This window comes from Dromiciops gliroides, chromosome 1, assembly GCF_019393635.1.
Source record: "Dromiciops gliroides isolate mDroGli1 chromosome 1, mDroGli1.pri, whole genome shotgun sequence".
In the NCBI taxonomy this organism is placed as follows: domain Eukaryota; kingdom Metazoa; phylum Chordata; class Mammalia; order Microbiotheria; family Microbiotheriidae; genus Dromiciops; species Dromiciops gliroides.
The window spans coordinates 433,422,251-433,443,308 of NC_057861.1; positions in this window are offsets into that span (position 1 = coordinate 433,422,251).

A 21,058-nucleotide genomic window follows, 5' to 3' on the forward strand; every position below is an offset into this window, starting at 1 on the left:
TGGAATATGCCTTATTACAGAAACATGCTGTTCACGATTTGAATATGTGGAAAAGTGCCTATATGGTGGTAATACTAGTAAGGCAAATGAGACAAAATGATGATACCTGTTTACATCACCAGTGAACATTTTATATAGTGATGTTACAAAAAGAAAAATTTATACCTCAAATATCTATCTTCTTTTACAATCAGGTTGGGGGAGGGAGGAAAAAAAAGTTTCATTCACCATAGTCACTGATGGGAACTTGGAAAAAATTCTATATGCCCAGTTATAAATATTCCATTTCTGATAACTATCATGAACACAGTCAAATAAATGTTTAGTAATTTAATTGGATAGCTTTATTTTACAAAGATATGGAAAGTTTACAAAAGCAGTATATAAATCTTAATATCATCAGTTGCATTTGCACTAAATGTGATGTACTTTTGCAATTTATTCTGTAAATAAAATAATTACACTAAAGATGCTATTTGTTAAATAAATAAATAACTTTTCAGTGAGTGCGCTAGTACTTCACTAGTGCTAACCCTACCCAATCAGAGTTAGGTGAGACTTAGAGAATATGAAAAGAGTTCAAAATTCAGAAGAGGTACTGACCTTTTTAGTAAATACTCAGAACCCGTAGAACTATTTTCATAAGGCTAATTCCCACATATTGAGTATCAATGATGCTCTCTTGCCCAGATCATTTTTACTTCTCATGCCTAAGATTAACTTTTAAATTTGTATACTCCTACTCTCCCCTCCGTCCACATCTCTTCTAACACCCCCTTTGTGCTGTGGTAAAGATACTGCAGGATTCTAAAATGTGCAAAATATTGGTGAATCAGGAGCTTTGTCCCTGTGAAGCATAGCCCATGTACAGAACAGGAGGGATTGCCATATTTCACCTAGGACTTGGAACTCTGAATTTTAAGGGTAGGTGACTATGCAGGACTTTGTTTGGAATTGATAACAGGGACAGCCAGACTGAAAAACTCTGTCTCTGTGTCTGCAGGTGTGTATGTGCGCGTGTGCATGCGTGCGTATGGGTGTGGGTGTAATGAGAAGGAGGAATGGCTTTTCCATTTTGTCAGTTCCCATCAACTAATTTGTTTACCTATACATTCGTGTCAATTGCTTTTGAGGAGAATTTCATTATTTTTAAAAATTTTAATTATTTTGTCAACTTTATTTCATTGGGCTGAACAGGTTTTCCCGTGAAGCTATGTGGGTTCTCTTTAAGCTAATCAGTTTGTCCACTTAAAAATCACCAATATTTTGTCACAGTTGTACAGATCAAGATGTATTAGGATTTATTGTCATTGTTCATCTACATACTCAAAAACATAAATCATTTTCAAGTACCTTGAGAGTGTGTAGAGTGTAACTGTTCTATGATAGCTTTATGATCCTGATGTTAAAAGAAAAATTGGATCTTCCATGTTACAATCAAAAATTAAAACCAGTATTTAAAAGTGGAAAAAGTATTAAAATATTATGGACAAATGTGTTTCCTTGCCTGATTTTGTTGTTGTTGTGTGTGTGTGTTGTTTTTTTTAAATCGAGCCAGTGTTTTTTCTCAAGGTGGATTTGAGAAACTAGTAGAAAACTACAGCCTTTCTTTTTTTTCTCTGGAGCACATTGTGTTTGTGGGATAAAGATAAATCAGTGAGAGAACTTCTCTTGTCTTGAACATTCCAGGAGGGCAGGTGCTCTAGGAGCTAGTAAAATATCCCTTATGGATTATCTTTTTGAAGATTCTATGCTGGGAAAATGACCAGTTTTGTGGTTTTCATACAGAGCAAAATTAGGAAAGAATATTCCTGTATCTGCCCAGTTTGTGCCGCTATTGCATTGTAAAAAATGAGTTCTTTATAAACTACATTTCTCTCATAAGGTCCTCTAAGGTTTACTTACAACTTCCATAGAGGAGGGTTTGAGCCTGGATCACTGTTTTGGTTTTTGTTTGTTTGTTTGGGTTTTTTTGGATCACTGCTTTTTAACATAAGATTTTAGAACTCGAAGGAGCCTTCACAATCCTTAATAATTGTTCCTATATGATTAGCAAATACCCAACCAGGCTTGCCTTGTTATCCAGTTTCTTACTGGGCGTAATGCTTTCATAATTCAACTAATGCTTTTTAAGCTTCCTAACTCATGGACCCTAAGAGCATGAACATGTATAACTGTTGAGAAGAAATAGGCATAGCAGGCATTTATATAGTTCTTTAAGAACTGCAAAAATGCTTCAGTACCACTGTAGTTTAGAAAAACCTCTAAAAAGTACAGGAGGGAATGGAATGATGTGTTCTGAAGAGCACTGGAGCTCAGAATGTAGCCAAGGGCTACCTACTCTAAAATTTGAACTTAACCATAAAGTAAAAAAGATGGACATTCAATAATATAACACTTGAAATGTTCTTCGGGGTGAAAAAAACCTGAAGAGAGTATTTGCTTTTCAAATACCCAAGAAAACAAATGCAGGAGCAGTGAACAAATGCAGCAACCAAAGACAGCAAAAGCAACAGACACTAATAAGAAAGGAGACAGTGAAGGCAAAAATCAAGTAGAAGTGACAGTGGAGAGACAGCCTTGGGGCAATATGGACAGAATCTGGTCACCCTGCCTACAGGTAAATCTTTTTTGCGTGTGAAATGTTTAAAAAGGGAGTGGGGGTGGGGAGTGGGGTACAAGGAAAGGGGAATGTATTATGTGCCTGAGTCAAATCAAGGGCTAGCAGTGAAGGGAAAATGACCCCCTCCTCTGGTCTCTGGAAGAGGAGAGGAGGTGAGTGAGTGAAAAAGTGGGTGGGGAAGAGGTCTTGTTTTGGCAGTGAGGGGAGTGCTCATATGGGGGAAGAGAAATTCTGTGAAGAAATTGTGCTGGGTGTTATCTGGGGAATTTGGAGTTTGCCATGGGGACACTCATCTTGCTAATGGAGGGAGGAAATTTGAACTCATGGGGCACCTGGAGAAGAGGTAAGTCATGGACTTGAAGATATTTTTTTGGAGGCAAATGGAGAAAGAAGGTAACCAGGGCCAGATATATAGATAGTGGTAGACTACATTATCAGGATTGTGGTGGGGAGGCTCTTCCCAGGGGTAAGCAGGAATTTTTCTGGGAGTGAAACACAGTGGAAAAGGGCAATCTGTGGGACAATCTACATTGCAATGGCCAGAAACTGCCTAAAGGGGGGAGCCCAGAATGGATACCATGGAAGTTTTGGATCTACTAGAAATAGAGAATAGAAGGAATGGAAAATTCTAGAGGGCATGAAGCAGAAAATGAAGGTCTAGAGAAGATAAGCTGAATGAGTAAAAGAAATCCTGTCAAAGGGCTCAAAAAATGAAATTTTGAAAACTACTGAACTCAAGTGAAAGGGATATGAGAAGGTACCCCTGACATACACCTCTAGAGGTAAGAGGTCCACAGTTGTTACACAGTGCACAATTTTCAGATATTTCCAATGTACCTATCAGTTGTACTGATTAATTTTTTTCCTCTCCAAAAGATATTCGTCTTATGGGATGGCTCTCTGGGAGGGGAAGAGAAAGGGGAATGGATACATGAGATACTAGGGTGATATAAGAAACAAAATATCAATGGAAACTTAAAACAAACCTAATGAACAGGATTAGAAGGGAAGGAGAAGAAGGGGGGAGTTTACTTGAGAGGGAAAAAAGAATTATCCAGATAAAGGCAAAGAAAAGGGAATTAGTGCAAAAGTCCAAAGGGAACAGGATAATGTGGGAAGGAAGGACAAGGGGTGAAGGAAAAGGAATGTGGGAATTCCAGTGAAAAGAGGGCCTCCTTAAAAAAAGATTGCACTAAAGTCACTGATAAGACATAGCAGTATTTATAGCAGAAGGGAGTGAGTGGGGGCAGGAAATTATACCTTAAAAAAAACCTTACACACTTGTAACTTTAGATATGAATAGGTTAACCAACATAATGAAAAGTAACAGATCTGATAAGGAAACAAAACTCTACCATCTATTGCCTATAAGAAATACGTTTAAAAAAACAAAGGCGCACACAAAACAAGATGGGGAAAAAATACTAATCAAGTTAATCAGAAAAAGGAGTTGCAATCATGGTATCTGACCAAGAAAAAGCATTCAAAAACTAAAAAGAATAAACAAGGAAACTATTATGATGAGCAATAAACTAATTTCAATAGTTAAAATTCAAAAAGTTTTAAATCCTTTCAAGACTATAATGATTTATCCAAGAAATCATTATGACCAAGGCATTTGTACCAGAGATATAGGAATGGTTGAACATTAGGGGGAAAAGTATTTGAAAAACTATCCAAAAGCACAGTTATATCAGTGGATGCAGAAAGTCTTGGACAAAGTATAACACATTTTTCTAAAAACCCTACAAAGTATATGTACAAAGGAATCTTTTAATATATAAAAAGCATCCATCTAAAACCAAAACCATGCATTATGTGTAACGGAGATACACTAGGAATTTCTCCAGTGAGAGTAAAGCAAAGATGCCCATTCTCCCCACTATTATTATAGTTCTGGAAAAGCTAGCAACCAGACAAGAAAAAGAAAAAGCATATTGGGGGCAGCTAGGTGGCGCAGTGGATAAAGCACCGGCCCTGGATTCAGGAGTACCTGAGTTCAAATCCGGCCTCGGACACTTGACACTAACTAGCTGTGTGACCCTGGGCAAGTCACTTAACCCCCATTGCCCCGCAAAACAAAACAAAACAAAAAACAAACAAACAAACAAAAGCATATGGATAGGTTAAAAGGAGATAATTCTAAGGAATTAGCAAAGTTACAGGCTACAAAAATCAATCCTCAAAAATCTATACATTTCTATGTAACAGAATCTTACAAGCAATAATAGAGAAAATCCCTTCCACATAACTACAAAATGTATCGATTTATCTGGGGATCCATCTTCCAAAATAACACAAAAGACAAGTGCTCTGTAAAGAAATAAAAATAACAAGTATATGGAGGAATAATTCAGTGCTCACTGGGCCATGATGATATGAAAATAAATTTGTATTTTAATGCTATACAAATCAAATCACTAAGGAGATACTTTATGGAACTTGATAAAATCATAATTGCATCTGGAAGAACAAAATATCTAGATTATCAAGGAAAATTATGGGAGAAAAAATTATGGATAATGGGGAATAGCATTTCCAGATCTCAAACCATATTATAAAGCAGGAATCATCAAAACCAGCTAGTATTGGTTAAAAGAATAGAAATTGGGGCGGCTAGGTGGTGCAGTGGATAGAGCACCGGCCCTGGAGTCAGGAGTACCTGAGTTCAAACCCGGCCTCAGACACTTAATACTTACTAGCTGTGTGACCCTGGGCAAGTCACTTAACCCCAATTGCCTCACTGGAAAAAAAAAAGAAAGAAAGAAAAGAATAGAAATCTCAATGGATATTTATTGTTTTAAGAGCAACTTTGAGAGAATAAATTGTTTTGTATATTATAAATACCCAAATTAAGTACAAAGGGCATATGAGGAAAGATGCTATCTGCATCCAGAGAAAGAACTGATAAGTAGAAGTATTACTAGAATAATTTTATATGCGCGCGCACACACACACACACACACACACACACACACACACACTGTGTCTAATGGTAGCCATCTCTTGGGCAATGGGGAGGCAGGAGGAAGAGGAAAGAAAAGAGAACTTTACATGATAATTTTGTTGTATGTGAAAGAAATAACAAGTTGTGCATAGTAGTCTTACAGTTCCATGTACAATCATCTTTTTTATTGTACTATGTTATGGAAATGATTGTTTTATTCCATAAATTGAAAAGAAAAAATGTCAGTGGAAGAGATGACAGGAAAATCTGAAAGAATAGAACTCAATAACAGTGATTAATAGAGTAGAAAACATGAAAATTGCCTAGGAAAAAACTTATTCAGTTTTTTTAAAACTGCTAGATAGATCACTTAATCTTTCAGAGCCTCTGTTTCCTGATTTGTAAAATGGAAATAATATTCCATGTACTACCAACCTTACATGGCTGTGAAGAAAATGCCAGGCCTTTGAGGCTCTCCACAGACTGGCTCAAACCATCTTTTTAGCTTTCTCCCCTATTTTTCCTTCTTTTCCAACCACAATGAGATATTCATGCTCATGGCTTTTGTGCATTCCCATCCTTCTGTGGGATGAGCTAAATCCTACCTATCTTTCAATGTCCAACTTAGTCCTATCTGCTCTGTGAAGTCTCACTTTACTATTCTACTCCTAGTAGTTCTTCCCTATAAGAACTATCAGAACCTTTCTTTTTGTCAGTCATATGCTGTATTGTGGCATCTTGTATGTTTATAGTCTCTTATATGTGTTAATTAATTAGCTTGTTAAGAGTTCTATGGGGCAGCTAGATGGCACAGTGGTTAAAGCACCAGCCCTGGATTCAGGAGTACCTGAGTTCAAATCTGGCCTCAGACACTTGACACTTACTAGCTGTGTGACCCTGGGCAAGTCACTTAACCCCCATTGCCTGAACAAAAAAACCAAAACAAAACAAACAAAAAAAAAGTTCTTTAACAAAAATTCAAATGAATAAGCATGTAAATGCTTACTATGTGTAAAGCAATGTACTAGTCACTAGGGGAACCATAAAGTTGACCCACTCTCAACTATCTAATCATACAGCATGTCCATACTACTTCCTCATGAACCCTCATACCCATTTTAATTATACTTAATTATATATATTTAATGAATAATTAATTAATTAATATATTTAATTATGTTTCTCCCTAGGTTCCATACATCCCAGTTCACTTGACTCCTTGACCATTGACTCTATATCCTTGCTTTACCTAAAAAAATGGCTTTGGTTTTTCCTGACAACAACCTTATCCTATATAACTCTTTGTATTTCTAGGGCTTAGCTTAGAACCTGTCACAAAACAGGCTCTTTATAAATGTTGATTGGTTGGAGGTAATTCCTCCCACACCTCATGACTCATGGCCAGAAAGAGGTATGGACATATTCTTTGTAACTCTGGAATGCACTTACTACATTTTATTGTGTTTCATGTAACATGTGTTACTATACACCAGAGAACAGAGAAAGACTTTGGAATCTGCAGACATGTGGGGGGATGCAAGCTGCTCTATTTCCAGCTTGTTTCCCTAGAGAGGTCAGGGAATTTTCTCTTACGTGAAATTGGGACCACTCTCATGATTAGAGTTAAGATGTTTCACTCCCAGTAATAAAGATTATTCACTTTGTAAATTTTTCTGATATGTTCTAATTTGGAAAATGTATCTGATCTCTGCTTCATGATTGAATACTTGGGCTTACTCACTATTTATAATAGTATTTTGTACAGTTAGCATTTGTTGGGGAGGAGCTAAGCTAGCAAACACAAGCTTGCAGCAAGGAAGCAACTTTTATTTTGAACCTAAAATAATTCCCCTGGGTCAGCGATCTTTGGAGGAAGAGTCCAGCACCTATTTTAGAGACTACGTGAAAGAGTACCAAATCTTGTGGCTCTTTTTTTTTTTTTTTTTTGCACGGGGCAGTGAGGGGTAAGTGACTTGCACACAGCGAGTAAGTGTCAAGTGTCTGAAGCCAGATTTGAACTCGGGTCCTCCTGAATCCAGGGCTGGTGTTTTATCCACTGCGCTACCTAGCTGCCCTGTGGCTCTTTTTCTGGGCAAGATTTCAGAGATTTGTATCAATGTGAGCCATATTTAGAAAACCTATATGGACATACATATCTGGGTGTAGCATACATCTTATATTTACCTAAATTTTTAATGGCCAGGACCGTGCTCTACACTAAGTAGGTACTTGACAAATCACATTAGTGAAAATTTACTATTCCCCCATCCTTTGTAATTTTTGTTCTAACCATCTCTCTCTACTGAATTGGTCTCACAAAATTCTTCTGCTCGACATATCCAAATTATTTTTTCCCCCTGTTCTCATCTCCCTTCTCTTTTCTACGGTACTTGACATAGTTGGTCATTTCTTCTTTCTGGATACTTTGTTTCCTCTCTACACTTCTCTTTCTGCTTCTTTTCTGTCTCCAGAGGATAGTCTTCCTTTTCCTTAACCCTTGATTTTGGTATTTGCCAAAGTTGTTTGCTCAGCTACTCTAGCTATATTTTCTCTCCCTTTGTACCCTGAATAGCTTCAATTATCACTTCCATGTGGATGAATCTCAAATCTATGTGTCAAGCCCTGAGTTCTCTCTTAACCCTTAGACTTGGCATTTTGAATCACCTACTAGAGATCTCTGTCCAAAGGCACCAACCAATGTGTAATTCCCAGTGTGTCTAAAACTAAACATTCCTACTCCTTAAACTCACTTCTCCCGACTTCCATATTTTTAGCATTGTGTCACTACAAATTACTCAATCACTCATGCCTGAAATCTCTCAGCTGTGACTTCCCTCTTCCCCAGCTACCAGATACAACTCGTTACCAAGTCCTATTGATTCTATCTCAGCAAATAGTCTCTTTCTGTCAGTGCTTTCTGTTCTCAATGACATACCCTAATATAGCTTCTCATTACCACCTGCCTGAACTATTGCAATATAACTGGCATCCTCTCCTTTAATCTTCCCCTCCATAACCAGATTTTCTTTTATTTTTTTTTAATTTTTTTCAGTGTAACATACATTTTTTTTCCAGTTACATGTAAGGGTAATTTTCAACATTCATTTTCATAAGATTTAGAGTTCCAAATCTTCCTCCCTCCCTCTTGTCCCCCCTCCACAAGACATCAACCAATCTGATATAGGTTATATATGTACAATCCACAAGTGCTCTTTTTATCAGTTCTTTCTATGGGGGTGGATCATATGCTTCCTCATTAGTCCCTTTGACCTGGTTTTTTGGTTTTTTGTGAGGCAATTGGGGTTAAGTGACTTGCCTAAGGTCACACAGCTAGTACTTGTTAAGTGTCTGAGGCCAGATTTGAACTCACGTCCTTCTGAATCTAGGGCTGGTGCTCTATCCACTGCACCACCTAGCTGCCCCATTAGTCCCTTTGATGTGGGCAGAATTTGGGGTCAAATTGATCGTGAGTCATCCCAAAAGAATTACAAGACTCAGTGACTCAGTTTCCCAAGTTTTATTGCAATACTGTGAGTGACCACAGGGAGAGAATCGGAATAGTGGTATCTCTAGAATAATGAAAGAAAAGGCAGTTATATTTATAATATAGATAAATTGATTTATCAGTTTCATTATAATATTCTCCACCTTTGGGAGGTACAGGGGAGGGCTTATCCTAATTTGGAGTTCCTGGGGTCCTAAGCCAATCCCCAAGGTGGGTACCTTTTACAGTGGAGATGTATTTTGGGGGTTTACACATTATAAGGTGAATCTGGGGACAAATTTGGCCTTTTCTGCATTTCCCATGGCTAGTTTCACATTTTTCATTAGAATTTCTATACCCTAGTCATTTCTTTTATTGTTATATGACCTGACCCTTTATGGTCCTGTTATGGGTACTGATTTCTATGGGTACAAGAACCTAGCATCCTGACTTGTAAGTTATCCATTAACTGGGATCTGACTCCCTTTTGGAGCTAATATCTGAATTAAAGCTTGGGTCTTAGGTTTTTCTATTAACCCCTTTTTTGCCTCCTACATCACCTTGGATCATTGTTTTGCTAAGAGTAGTTAAGTCATTTACAATTGCTCATCAAATAATACTGCTGTCACTATGCACAATGTCCTCCCAGTTCTGCTCACTTCACTATAAATCAGTTCATATGAGTCTTTCCAGGTTTTTCTAGTATCATCCTGTTTGTCATTTCCTATAGCACAATACCATTTCATTACAATCATATACCACAACTTCTTCAATCATTCCTCGATTGATGGACATCCCCTTGATTCCCAATTCTTAGCCAATACAAAGATTTGCTATAAATATTTTTTGTACAATTTTCCCCCTTTACTCTTTTTCATGATTACTATTGTTAACTTTCCCTCCATCCTATTCCCTTCCCCATGATATTTACTCTATTATCCATCTTCATTCACCCTATCCCTCTTCAAAAGGGATTTGCTTCTGTCTGTCCCCTCCCCCAATCTACTCTCCCTTCTTTTGTCCTTCTCTCTTTGTCTCCTTCCCCTCCTATTTTCCTGCAGGGTTAGATTACTCCACCCAATTGAGTGTATGTTATTCCCTCCTTGTGCCAATTCTGATAAGATTGAGGCCTTTGACACATGTTAGGCTCATTTACTGCCCAAATTAAATAAATTACTCCACCCAATTGGGTGTGTTAATCCCTCCTTGAGGCAACTCTGATGACATTAAGGTCTTTGAGCCTATTCTGATGAGTATAAAGTTCATTTACTACCCTGATACTCCCCCATCTCTTCCCCCCTGTTAAGGGCTAAAATTCTAGCTAAACTGTCTAAAATATCTAATGAGTGGTCGCCAATAAATTATAAGCTTTAGCAAGAGTTAGACTTTTAAGCATTTATTAAGGAGAATAAGAATTTGGTAAAGAGAGAGAGAAAGGCCTAGATTTCTATCTATTAAAGGGAGAGCACATTTCTAGCTCCGCTCTCCACCAGCGTCCTCCGGAAAGAGCGCGAGACTGAGCGCCAGTCTCTTCCTTCCTCCTCCCACTAGCCCGCGTCACTTCCTGACTCCTGGTCTTGCCCTCAAAGACCTTCCCTTCATGGGCAGAACTCTTCTACAGTAAGTATCCAGCAGGTGGCGTCATTCCAATCGTTACAGTCCCCCCTGTTGTTCCTCAAGAAACAAAATGTTTCCTTGACGGAACAGTAAAAACAATATAATAACTATTGCTAACTAATAATATGTGAACAACAATATAGAAAAGGAAGAGAGGAAAGTTTTGTCCAGAGGGGCGATTTTTTGTCCTCATGAACCGACGCTTTGACATTAGTCTTGCAAAGGGAGGGCCTCTGCAGAGAATACATGTTACAGATGGTGTATATTATAACAGAAAGAGAAAAAAAACCAACAAAAACAAATCAAAACTGTTCATTTAAAGTCTCTGAAAGTCTTTTCTCAGATGTCCTCTAGGTGTAGTCGTGGAATGGAAGTCTTTTCAGGGGTTGATGTGTGGATACTGGTAATCAGCCAGGAAATTTCCTACAAAATTGAGCTTAAAACAACTTTAAAATAGCTTTGTCAATAATCAAATCAAACAATGAAAGTTCTCAAAAACATGTCTAAGGGAATTCAGAATCTTAGTTTTTACACATGAAACATATAATAAAACAAAAATTGAACCATTCTTTAAAATTATAATATTACTATAGTCCCCCCTTATGGAGGGTATTTGAGAAGACAATTGCTGCGATATTAATTTTTAAAAATAATTTTTATCTTTGTTTCATCACTTTTTGCATCATCTGCCTAATTATCCTCATGCCATTATGAGAAATTAGAAAATCTAATATAATTGGTAACAGGTGTCAAGGTCAAATTCAACACTGTTATTTATCATGACACCTGAGATAATTATGGGGGTTACCATAAAAGAACAGAGAAATGATGGGATATGAGCATTCCCACACTTGAGCAATATGTACTGCCCATACAGTATGCCAGGCTTAAAATAGGTGGATGGAATATATGTCCATGCCACCGAACATATTGGAAGAAACTGAGTCAGACTTAATCAGATGCATGGGATTGAGATGTCCATGGCATCAGGCATATAGGAGGGAGCATAGAAGCCAGGTGTAGAAGTGAGATGGGTGGGATGAATACTTCCAGCCATCTGTACAATATTGTGGGGAAAAAGAGAATAAAATATTAAACCAAGAGAATCCAACCTCAACATTTGTCAAAAGCCGTTCCCTCGGCCATACCTTGACTTCATGCATGTCTCCCCTCATGTGACAGTTCAGTGTCTGCTCTTGCATGTATTCCTCTTGTGATTGGATGGCATCTTGGCCAACTGGCATCTGATAACTCAGAATAAAGGCAATTAATGTCTTAAATGATAAGTTCCCATAATCCAAGTCTCATATGGATTTAAAATTGAGGATAATAAATGATTGCAAAAAATGTGAATACATCTTGACTCAAAATATAATATATAATTATGCAACAATTTCAAATAATACCCTTTTTTTTACTTAGTATACAATTACTTTTGTGAAAAATCAGAACATACTTAAATACAAGTTAAAGCACAACAGAATCTCAAAGAACTTTTTTTTTTTGAAAATAGAAAACTTTTACAAATGTTCCCCTCTTTTTTTTTTTTTTTTGGAATATGCTTATCAAAAATAATACTTCTAGAATCAATTTACACTTGCCATGGCAACCAATTTGCCAGGGAAATGCTTTGAAGAGTTTGATCAAATAATCAGTTGAGAAAAAATAACAAAAACAAACAACTCAGAACATGGGAGCACAATACTCCTAGAATTAACATTGTATTATGAAATCAAAACCATCTTGCAATTTTTTAAAATTAGATAAATGTATAGAAGAAAATACACATGGAACAATAAAGACAGTGAAATTCAAACTAAGGAAATCTAAATGAATATGAACTTAATATCAATAAGAGTATTATAAAATATAAACTTGATCACATGACTATAAAAAGCTTTTACAAATATTCTCCTTGTTTTAGAAACTAAGTATAAGACACAATCTCAAAAGCATGAAAATCTCTATGAAAATAAACCCATACCATTAATTTCAAAATGTATATATAATAGCACAGAAATCCTATGTAACCTCTGAACTGATACTATTACTCTGAGTGAATTCAGAACACTTTTGATTCCGATATCTAAAATCCCCAATACTCATATCAATACCTTGCTGTTTACTTCTACATTTCTGTAAAATATATATACTTCCATGGCAAAAGAAGCAGTCTTGAACTATGTTGATGATTGTCATTCTCATTCAGCTTAAGTTTTTCTTCTTTAACCCCTCTATATTGTCTGTCAGTCTTTTCACCATACAAATGCTTTATAAGATTACTAATTAAAGACAAAAGCAGGTTAGCAAAATTATGAACAAAACAAGTATATCTGGAATTTAAAGGGTTTTCTAAGGTTGTCTCAGAAGCACAGCCAGGCTGGGGAAGGGCTGAGCCTGAAGCTGCAAATGTAGTTAGAGAAAGTTGAGCATGCGCATCAGTTCTCTGGACTTCCCAGGCAGGGGAAGCAATGGGCTTGGCCATGGGAGGAGTAGAGGGTGGGGTTTGGAGAGGAGGGGAGGGACCAGCGCAATTTGAATCAGACTTGATTTTGAACTCAGGCCTGGATTCCTCTTCCCCCACTTTGCCTCCAGGCGCTAGGGGATTAAAAGCTACTAGAGGGTGGGTCATTGCCTCCAGGCATGCAAAATTAGAGCAACAATTACTGTTAGAACTGGGAAAAGCTGCGGGAATCTCTTCAGGTTTCTCTGAAAAAGCATGGTTGGGAGAGGGAGAGATATTTCCTTGTGTGAGTAAGTTGCTGGCTCTTTTAACAAAAATAAAAAGAAAAATAGAAAATCCACAAAAACAAAGCATTAACATGATCTTATCTCCCATTTGTCTGGTTAAACAGACCAAAATCAAAAATAGGATAATTAGGGAGTTTAAAAGGTCCATTCGAAAAAATTCAAAGGAAAAACACAGCCAGTACACCAGTACTTAGCAGTTAAAGGGAGAGGGAGGGGAAATTTCTTACCCAACCAGAAGATCAGAAGAAGACTGAGGGTTAGCTTTCCTCTTCGTGGTCAGCCATCTGTTAAGGGCTAAAATTCTAGCTAAACTGTCTAAAATATCTAATGAGTGGTCGCCAATAAATTATAAGCTTTAGCAAGAGTTAGACTTTTAAGCATTTATTAAGGAGAATAAGAATTTGGTAAAGAGAGAGAGAAAGGCCTAGATTTCTATCTATTAAAGGGAGAGCACATTTCTAGCTCCGCTCTCCACCAGCGTCCTCCGGAAAGAGCGCGAGACTGAGCGCCAGTCTCTTCCTTCCTCCTCCCACTAGCCCGCGTCACTTCCTGACTCCTGGTCTTGCCCTCAAAGACCTTCCCTTCATGGGCAGAACTCTTCTACAGTAAGTATCCAGCAGGTGGCGTCATTCCAATCGTTACACCCCCCACTCCAAAAGACCTTTCCTGTTTCTTTCACATGGAATTTCACCCCATGCTACCTCTGCCCTTCCCCCTCCCCCAGTGCATTCCCCTCACCCCTCAATTTTACCCTAAAGATGTCATCATTGTGACACAGTGGACAAAGCATCTACCCTGGACCCAGGGGGATCCCAGCCAAAACCTGACCTCAGACACAAGACAATCACCCACTGCATGACCCCAGGTATATCCCCCAACTCTAATTTTTTATGGTTCTCTATGTTAAGGGCTAAAATTCTAGCTAGTCTGTCTAAAATATCCAATGAGTGGTCGCCAATAAATTATAAGCTTTAGCAAGAGTTAGACTTTTAAGCATTTATTAAGGAGAATAAGAATTTGGTAAAGAGAGAGAGAAAGGCCTAGATTCCTATCTATTAAAGGGAGAGCACATTTCTAGCTCCGCTCTCCACCAGAGTCCAAAGGAAAGACAGCGAGACCGAGTGCCAGTCTCTTCCTTCTTCCTCCCACAAGCCAACATCACTTCCTGATGCCCAAGAAAAGACTCCTGGTCTTGCCCTCAAAGACCTTTGCTTCATGGGCGGAACTCTTCTACAGTAAGTCTCCAGCAGGTGGTGTCATTCTAATCGTTACAGTTCCCCACTTTGTTTCCTCAAGAAACGGTACGTTTCCCTGTTGAGACAGTCAAAAAATAACAGAATATAATAACCTATGCTAACAATATGTTAATAACAATATAGAAAAGGAAGGGAGGAAAGTTTTGTCCAGAGGGGCGATTTTTTGTCCTCATGAACCGACGCTTTGACATTGGTCTTGCAAAGGGAGGGCCTCTGCAGAGAGTACATATTACAGATGGTATATATTATAACAGAAAGAGAAAAGAAAAAACAACAACAACAACAACTCAGATGTCCTCTAGGTATAGTCATAGAATGGAAGTCTTTTCAAGGGTTGATGTGTGGATACTGGTAATCAGCCAGGAAAATTTCCTACAAAATTGAGCTTAGCACAATTTTAAAATAGCTTTGTCAATAATCAAATCAAACAATGAGAGTTCTCAAAAACATGTCTAAGGGAATTCAGAATCTTAGTTGTTACACATGAAACATATAATAAAACAAAAATGGAAACATTCTTTAAAATTAATATTAATACAGCCCCCCCTTATGGAGGGTAAATTGAGAAGACAATTGCTGCAATATTAATTTCTAAAAATAATTTTTATCTTTGTTTCATCACTTTTTGCATCATCTGCCTAATTATCCTCATGCCATTATGAGAAATTAAAAAATCTAATATAATTGGTAACAGATGTCAAGGCCAAATTCAACACTGTTATTTATCATGACACCTGAGATAATTATGGGGGTTACCATAAAAGAACAGAGAAATGATGGGATATGAGCATTCCCACACTTGAGCAATATATATTGCCCATGCAGTATGCCAGGCTTAAAATAGGTGGATGGAATATATGTCCATGCCACCGAACATATTGGAGGAAACTGAGTCAGACTTAATCAGATGCATGGGATTGAGATGTCCATGGCATCAGGCATATAGGAGGGAGCATAGAAGCCAGATGTAGAAGTGAGATGGGTGGGATCAATACTTCCAGCCATCTGTACAATATTGTGGGGAAAAAATAAAATAAAATATTAAACCAAGAGAATCCAACCTCAACATTTGTCAAAAGCTGTTCCCTTGGCCATACCTTGACTTCATGCATGTCTCCCCTCATGTGACAGTTCAGTGTCTGCTCTTACATGTATTCCTCTTGTGATTGGATGGCATCTTGGCCAACTGGCATCTGATAACTCAGAATAAAGGCAATTAATGTCTTAAATGATAAGTTCCCATAATCCAAGTCTCATATGGATTTAAAAATTGAGGATAATAAGTGATTGCAAAAAATGTGAATACATCTCGACTCAGAATATAATATATAATTATGCAACAATTTCAAATAATACCTTTTTTTTACTTAGTATACAATTACTTTTGTGAAAAATCTGAACATATTTAAATACAAGTTAAAGCACAACACAATCCTAAAGAAAACTTTTTTTGAAAAAAGAAAACTTTTACAAACATTCCCCTCTTTTTTTTTGTTTTGAATATGCTTATCAAAAATAATACTTCTAGAATCAATTTACACTTGCCAGGGCAACCAATTTGCCAAGGAAATGATTTAAAGAGTTTGATCAAATAATCAGTTGAGAAAAAATAACAAAAACAAACAACTCAGAGTATGGGAGCACAATACTCCTAGAATTAACATTGTATTATGAAATCAAAACCATCTTGCAATGTTTCAAAATTAGATAGATGAATGAATAGAAGAAAATACACATGGAACAATAAAAGACAATGAAATTCAAACTAGGGAAATCTAAATGAATATGAACTTAATATTAATAAGAGTCTTATAAAATATAAACTTGATCACATGACTATAAAAAGCTTTTACAAATATTCTCCTTGTTTTAAAAACTAAGCATAAAACACAATCTCAAAAGCATGAAAATCTCTATGAAAATAAACCCATACCATTAATTTCAAAATGTATATGTAATAGCATAGAAATCCTATGTAACCTCTGAACTGATACTATTACTCTGAGTGAATTCAGAACACTTTTGATTCTGATATCTAAAATCCCCAATACTCATATCAATACGTTGCTGTTTACTTCTACATTTCTGTAAAATATATACCCTTCCATGGCAAAAGAAGCAGAGTCTTGAACTATGGTGATGATTGTCATTCTTATTCAGCTTAAGTTTTTCTTCTTTAACCCCTCTATATTGTCTGTCAGTCTTTTCACCATACAAATGCTTTATAAGATTAAAGACAAAAGCAGGTTAGCAAAATTATGAACAAAACGAACATATCTGGAATTTAAAGGGTTTTCTAAGGTTGTCTCAGAAGCACAGCCAGGCTGGGGAAGGGCTGAGCCTGAAGCTGTAAATGTAGTTAGAGAAAGTTGCGCATGCGCATTAGATCTCTGGACTTCCCAGGCAGGGGAAGCAATGGGATTGGCCATGGGAGGAGTAGAGGGTGGGGTCTGGAGAGGAGGGGAGGGACCAGGGCAATTTGAATCATACTTGATTTTGAACTCAGGCCCTACCCCTACAGCTAGGGGATTAAAAGCTTCTAGAGGTTGGGTCGTTGCCCCCAGGCATGCAAAATTAGAGAATCTTTCAACATTAGAATTTGAAAAAAATACAAGAGTGCTTGAGGTTTCTCTGAAAAAAGCATGGCTTGGAGAGGGGGAGATAGTCCCTTGTCTGAGCACCTTGCTGGCTCTTCTAACAAAAAGAAAAAGAAAAATAGAAAATCCACAAAAACAAAGCATTAACATGATCTTATCCCCCATTTGTCTGGTTAAACATACTAAACTCAAAAATAGGGTAATTAGGGAGTTTAAAAGGTCCATTTGAAAAAATGTAAAGGGAAAACACAGCCAGTGCACCTGTACTTAGCAGTTTAAAGGGTAGGGGAAATTTCTTACCCAACCAGAAGATCAGAAGAGTGAGATTCAGCTTTCCTCTTCGTGGTCAGCCATCTGTTAAGGGCTAAAATTCTAGCTAGTCTGTCTAAAATATCCAATGAGTGGTCGCCAATAAATTATAAGCTTTAGCAAGAGTTAGACTTTTAAGCATTTATTTAGGAGAATAAGAATTTGGTAAAGAGAGAGAGAAAGGCCTAGATTCCTATCTATTAAAGGGAGAGCACATTTCTAGCTCCGCTCTCCACCAGAGTCCAAAGGAAAGACAGCGAGATCGAGTGCCAGTCTCTTCCTTCTTCCTCCCACAAGCCAACATCACTTCCTGATGCCCAAGAAAAGACTCCTGGTCTTGCCCTCAAAGACCTTTGCTTCATGGGCGGAACTCTTCTACAGTAAGTCTCCAGCAGGTGGCGTCATTCCAATCGTTACATCTAGAGTCTTGTATTTGAAAGTCAAATTTGCCATTCAATTCAGGTCTTTTCATCATGAATACCTGAAAGTCCTCTTTTTCATTGAAGTCCCATTTTTTCCTCTGTTTTGCTGGATACATGATTCTTGGTTGTAATCCCAATTCCTTTGCCCTCTGGAATATCATATTCGATGCCCTCCGGTCCTTTGGTATAGAAGCTACTAGATCTTGTGATATCCTGACTGGGGCTCCACAGTACTTGAATTCCTTTTTTTCTAGCTGCTTGCAATATTTTCTCCTTGACCTGAGAGCTCTGGAATTTGGCTACAATATTTCTAGTTTTCCTTTTGGGATCTCTTTCAGGAGCTGATTGGTGGATTCTTTCAATTTCTATTTTACCTTTTGCTTCTGGAATATCAGGGCAATTTCCCCTGACAATTTCTTGGAAGATGATGTCTAAGCTCTTTCCTTGATCATGGTTTTCAGGTAGATTAATAGTTTTCATTGACTTTTTTTTTTGGTGAGGCAATTGGGGTTAAGTGACTTGCCCAGGATCATGCAGCTAGTAAGTGTTAAGTGTCTGAGGCCAGGTTTGAACTCAGGTCCTCCTGAATCCAGGGCCCATGCTTTATCCACTGTGCCATCTAGCTGCCCCAATTAATAGTTTTCAAATCATCTCTCCTGGACTTATTTTCCAGGTCAGCAGTTTTTCCAAGAAGATATTTCACATTGCCCTCTATTTTTTTATTCACTTGGATTTGCTTTATTGTGTCTTTGTTTCTCATAAAGTCACTAACTTCCATTTGTTCAATCCTAATTCTTAGGCAATTATTTTAATCAGAGAGCTTTTGTACCTCCTTTTCCATTTGGCCAATTTGGCTTTTCAAGCTGTTGACTTTTTTCTCATCACCCTCATTTCTCTTTCCATTTTTTCCTCTACCTCTCTAACTTTATCTTCAAAGTCCTTTTTGAGCACCTCTATGGTCTGAGACCAATTCATATTTTTCTTGGAAGCTTTAGATTTAGGGGTCCTGACATTGACATCTTCCTCTGAGGGTGCACCTCAATCTTCCTTATCACTAAAGAAACATTCTATGGTCCTCACCTTTCTCTGTCTACTCGTCTTGCCTTTCTTTTATTTGACTTTTAGCTCCTTAAAGTGGGGCACTGTTTCCAGGCTGCACTATCCCAAACTTCAGAAGATCCCAGGTGGTATGATTTAAAGAGGAGCAGGTTCTTCACTCACCTGGCCTGTTCCCTGGTCCATAGATGACCCCAGACCAACTTGCTAATCAACCAGCTTTGTGTGCTGTGGTTGTCAGCTCCGACGAGCCTGTGCCCCTCCCCCACCTGGGCCACTGCTACTCAAGCCTACCTCCTGGTTCCCAGTGGGGGTGAAAAACCCAAGTTCTGCCTTAACACCAGAATAGACCCCTGTAATCTACCCCCTGCCAAGGGCTCAGCCCTGTCACCAGACTGTGAGCTTAGTTCCAGACAACACTGGTGCTTCAGCTGATTCAGAGGCTCTGGGGGTCTGTTTTTCTGGTGAGGCCTTCCTGGGATTGGATCTGTGTCAGGGTCACTGTGGGGTTGGGATCCACTCCTGTCTCAGCACAACAGCTCCCTCCTTCTGACCTTCCAAGCCATCTTTGGTTGGAAGATGATTTTAGCACATTCTTCTGTGGATTTTGCTGTTCCAGGAATTGTCCTATGGCATTATTTGGAGGTTTTTTTGAGCAATCATGTCATGAGTTCGAGAGCTCACTGCCTTTCCTCCTATTCTTTTATTTTTAAGGTTTATTTTCATTTCCAAATTTTCCCCCTCTACCTCCTCTCCCACCCATTGAGAAGGCAAGAAATGCAATATCTGTATCAAGTCATGGAAACATCTCCACATTAGCCATGTTGCAAGAAAAAAAAAAAGCAAGAAAAAGTAAGGACAAAAAGTGTTTCAATCTGCACTCAGAATTTGGAACTATTATAGATCATTGTATTGATCAGAATAGCTAAGTCATTCACAGATGATTACCATTACAATATTGCTGTGGTTGTGTACATTGTTCTCTTGGTTCTGCTCACTTCACTTCATATCAGCCCATTTTTAGTTGATTCTCTATGCCCATATCATCTGCAAAATTATAGTTTTCTCATCACATATGATCATTCCTTAAATTTTTTTCTCATCTTTTTGCTATAGCTAGTATTTATTGTATAATACTGAATAATAATGGTGTTAATGGACATTATTGCTTTACCCCTAATCTTATTAGGAAAGCTTTTTAGTTTATCTCCATTACATATAATGCTTGCTTTTGGTTTTAGTTATATACTAGTAATAAATTATCAGTACTCAATTCACTGTACCACCTAGCTGCCCTAAGAGCTGCACACAGTTGGCAATTAATAAATATTTATTAAATTAAATTTTTTTCATTAACAAGCTTTTATTTTCTTCCTTCAAAAAGAAAAACAAAACCTTTGTTAACAAATATGCTCCAATAATCATTAAATTGAACAATGTTAATCTTGCAAAGAGGCTGAGAACAAGTATTGGGGAAAGAGCCATTGGTTTTTTCAGGGTCTCTGTGATGATCTTCACAAGAACAGTTTCACTCAAGTCATAAAGGCAGAAAGCAAGTGACAGACAGCAGATTTAAGAGAGAAAAAGTGGTAAGATGTGTGCAGTTACCTGGCTAGCTGAAAGGGGTAGGGAGACATGAGTTTTCAGTAGACAGGGTCTTTTAAGATTTTCTAGGGGCAGCTAGGTGGCACAGTAGATAAAGCATTGGCCCTGAATTCAGGAGGACATGAGTTCAAACCCGGGCTCAGACACTTGACACTTACTAGCTGTGTGACCCTGGGCAAGTCACTTAACCCTCATTGGGCCACAAAACAAAACCAAAAAAAAAAAAAGATTTTCTGGAACTGTAGTATATCAGTGAAATAGCCTGTACATAGAATGTAATGGGAATAATAAAGAACTGAAAACAAAGGAGATGCCCATTGATTGGGGAATGGCTAAACCATTTGTGGTACCTGAATGGAATGGAATATGACTTTGTTCTAAGAAATGAGAA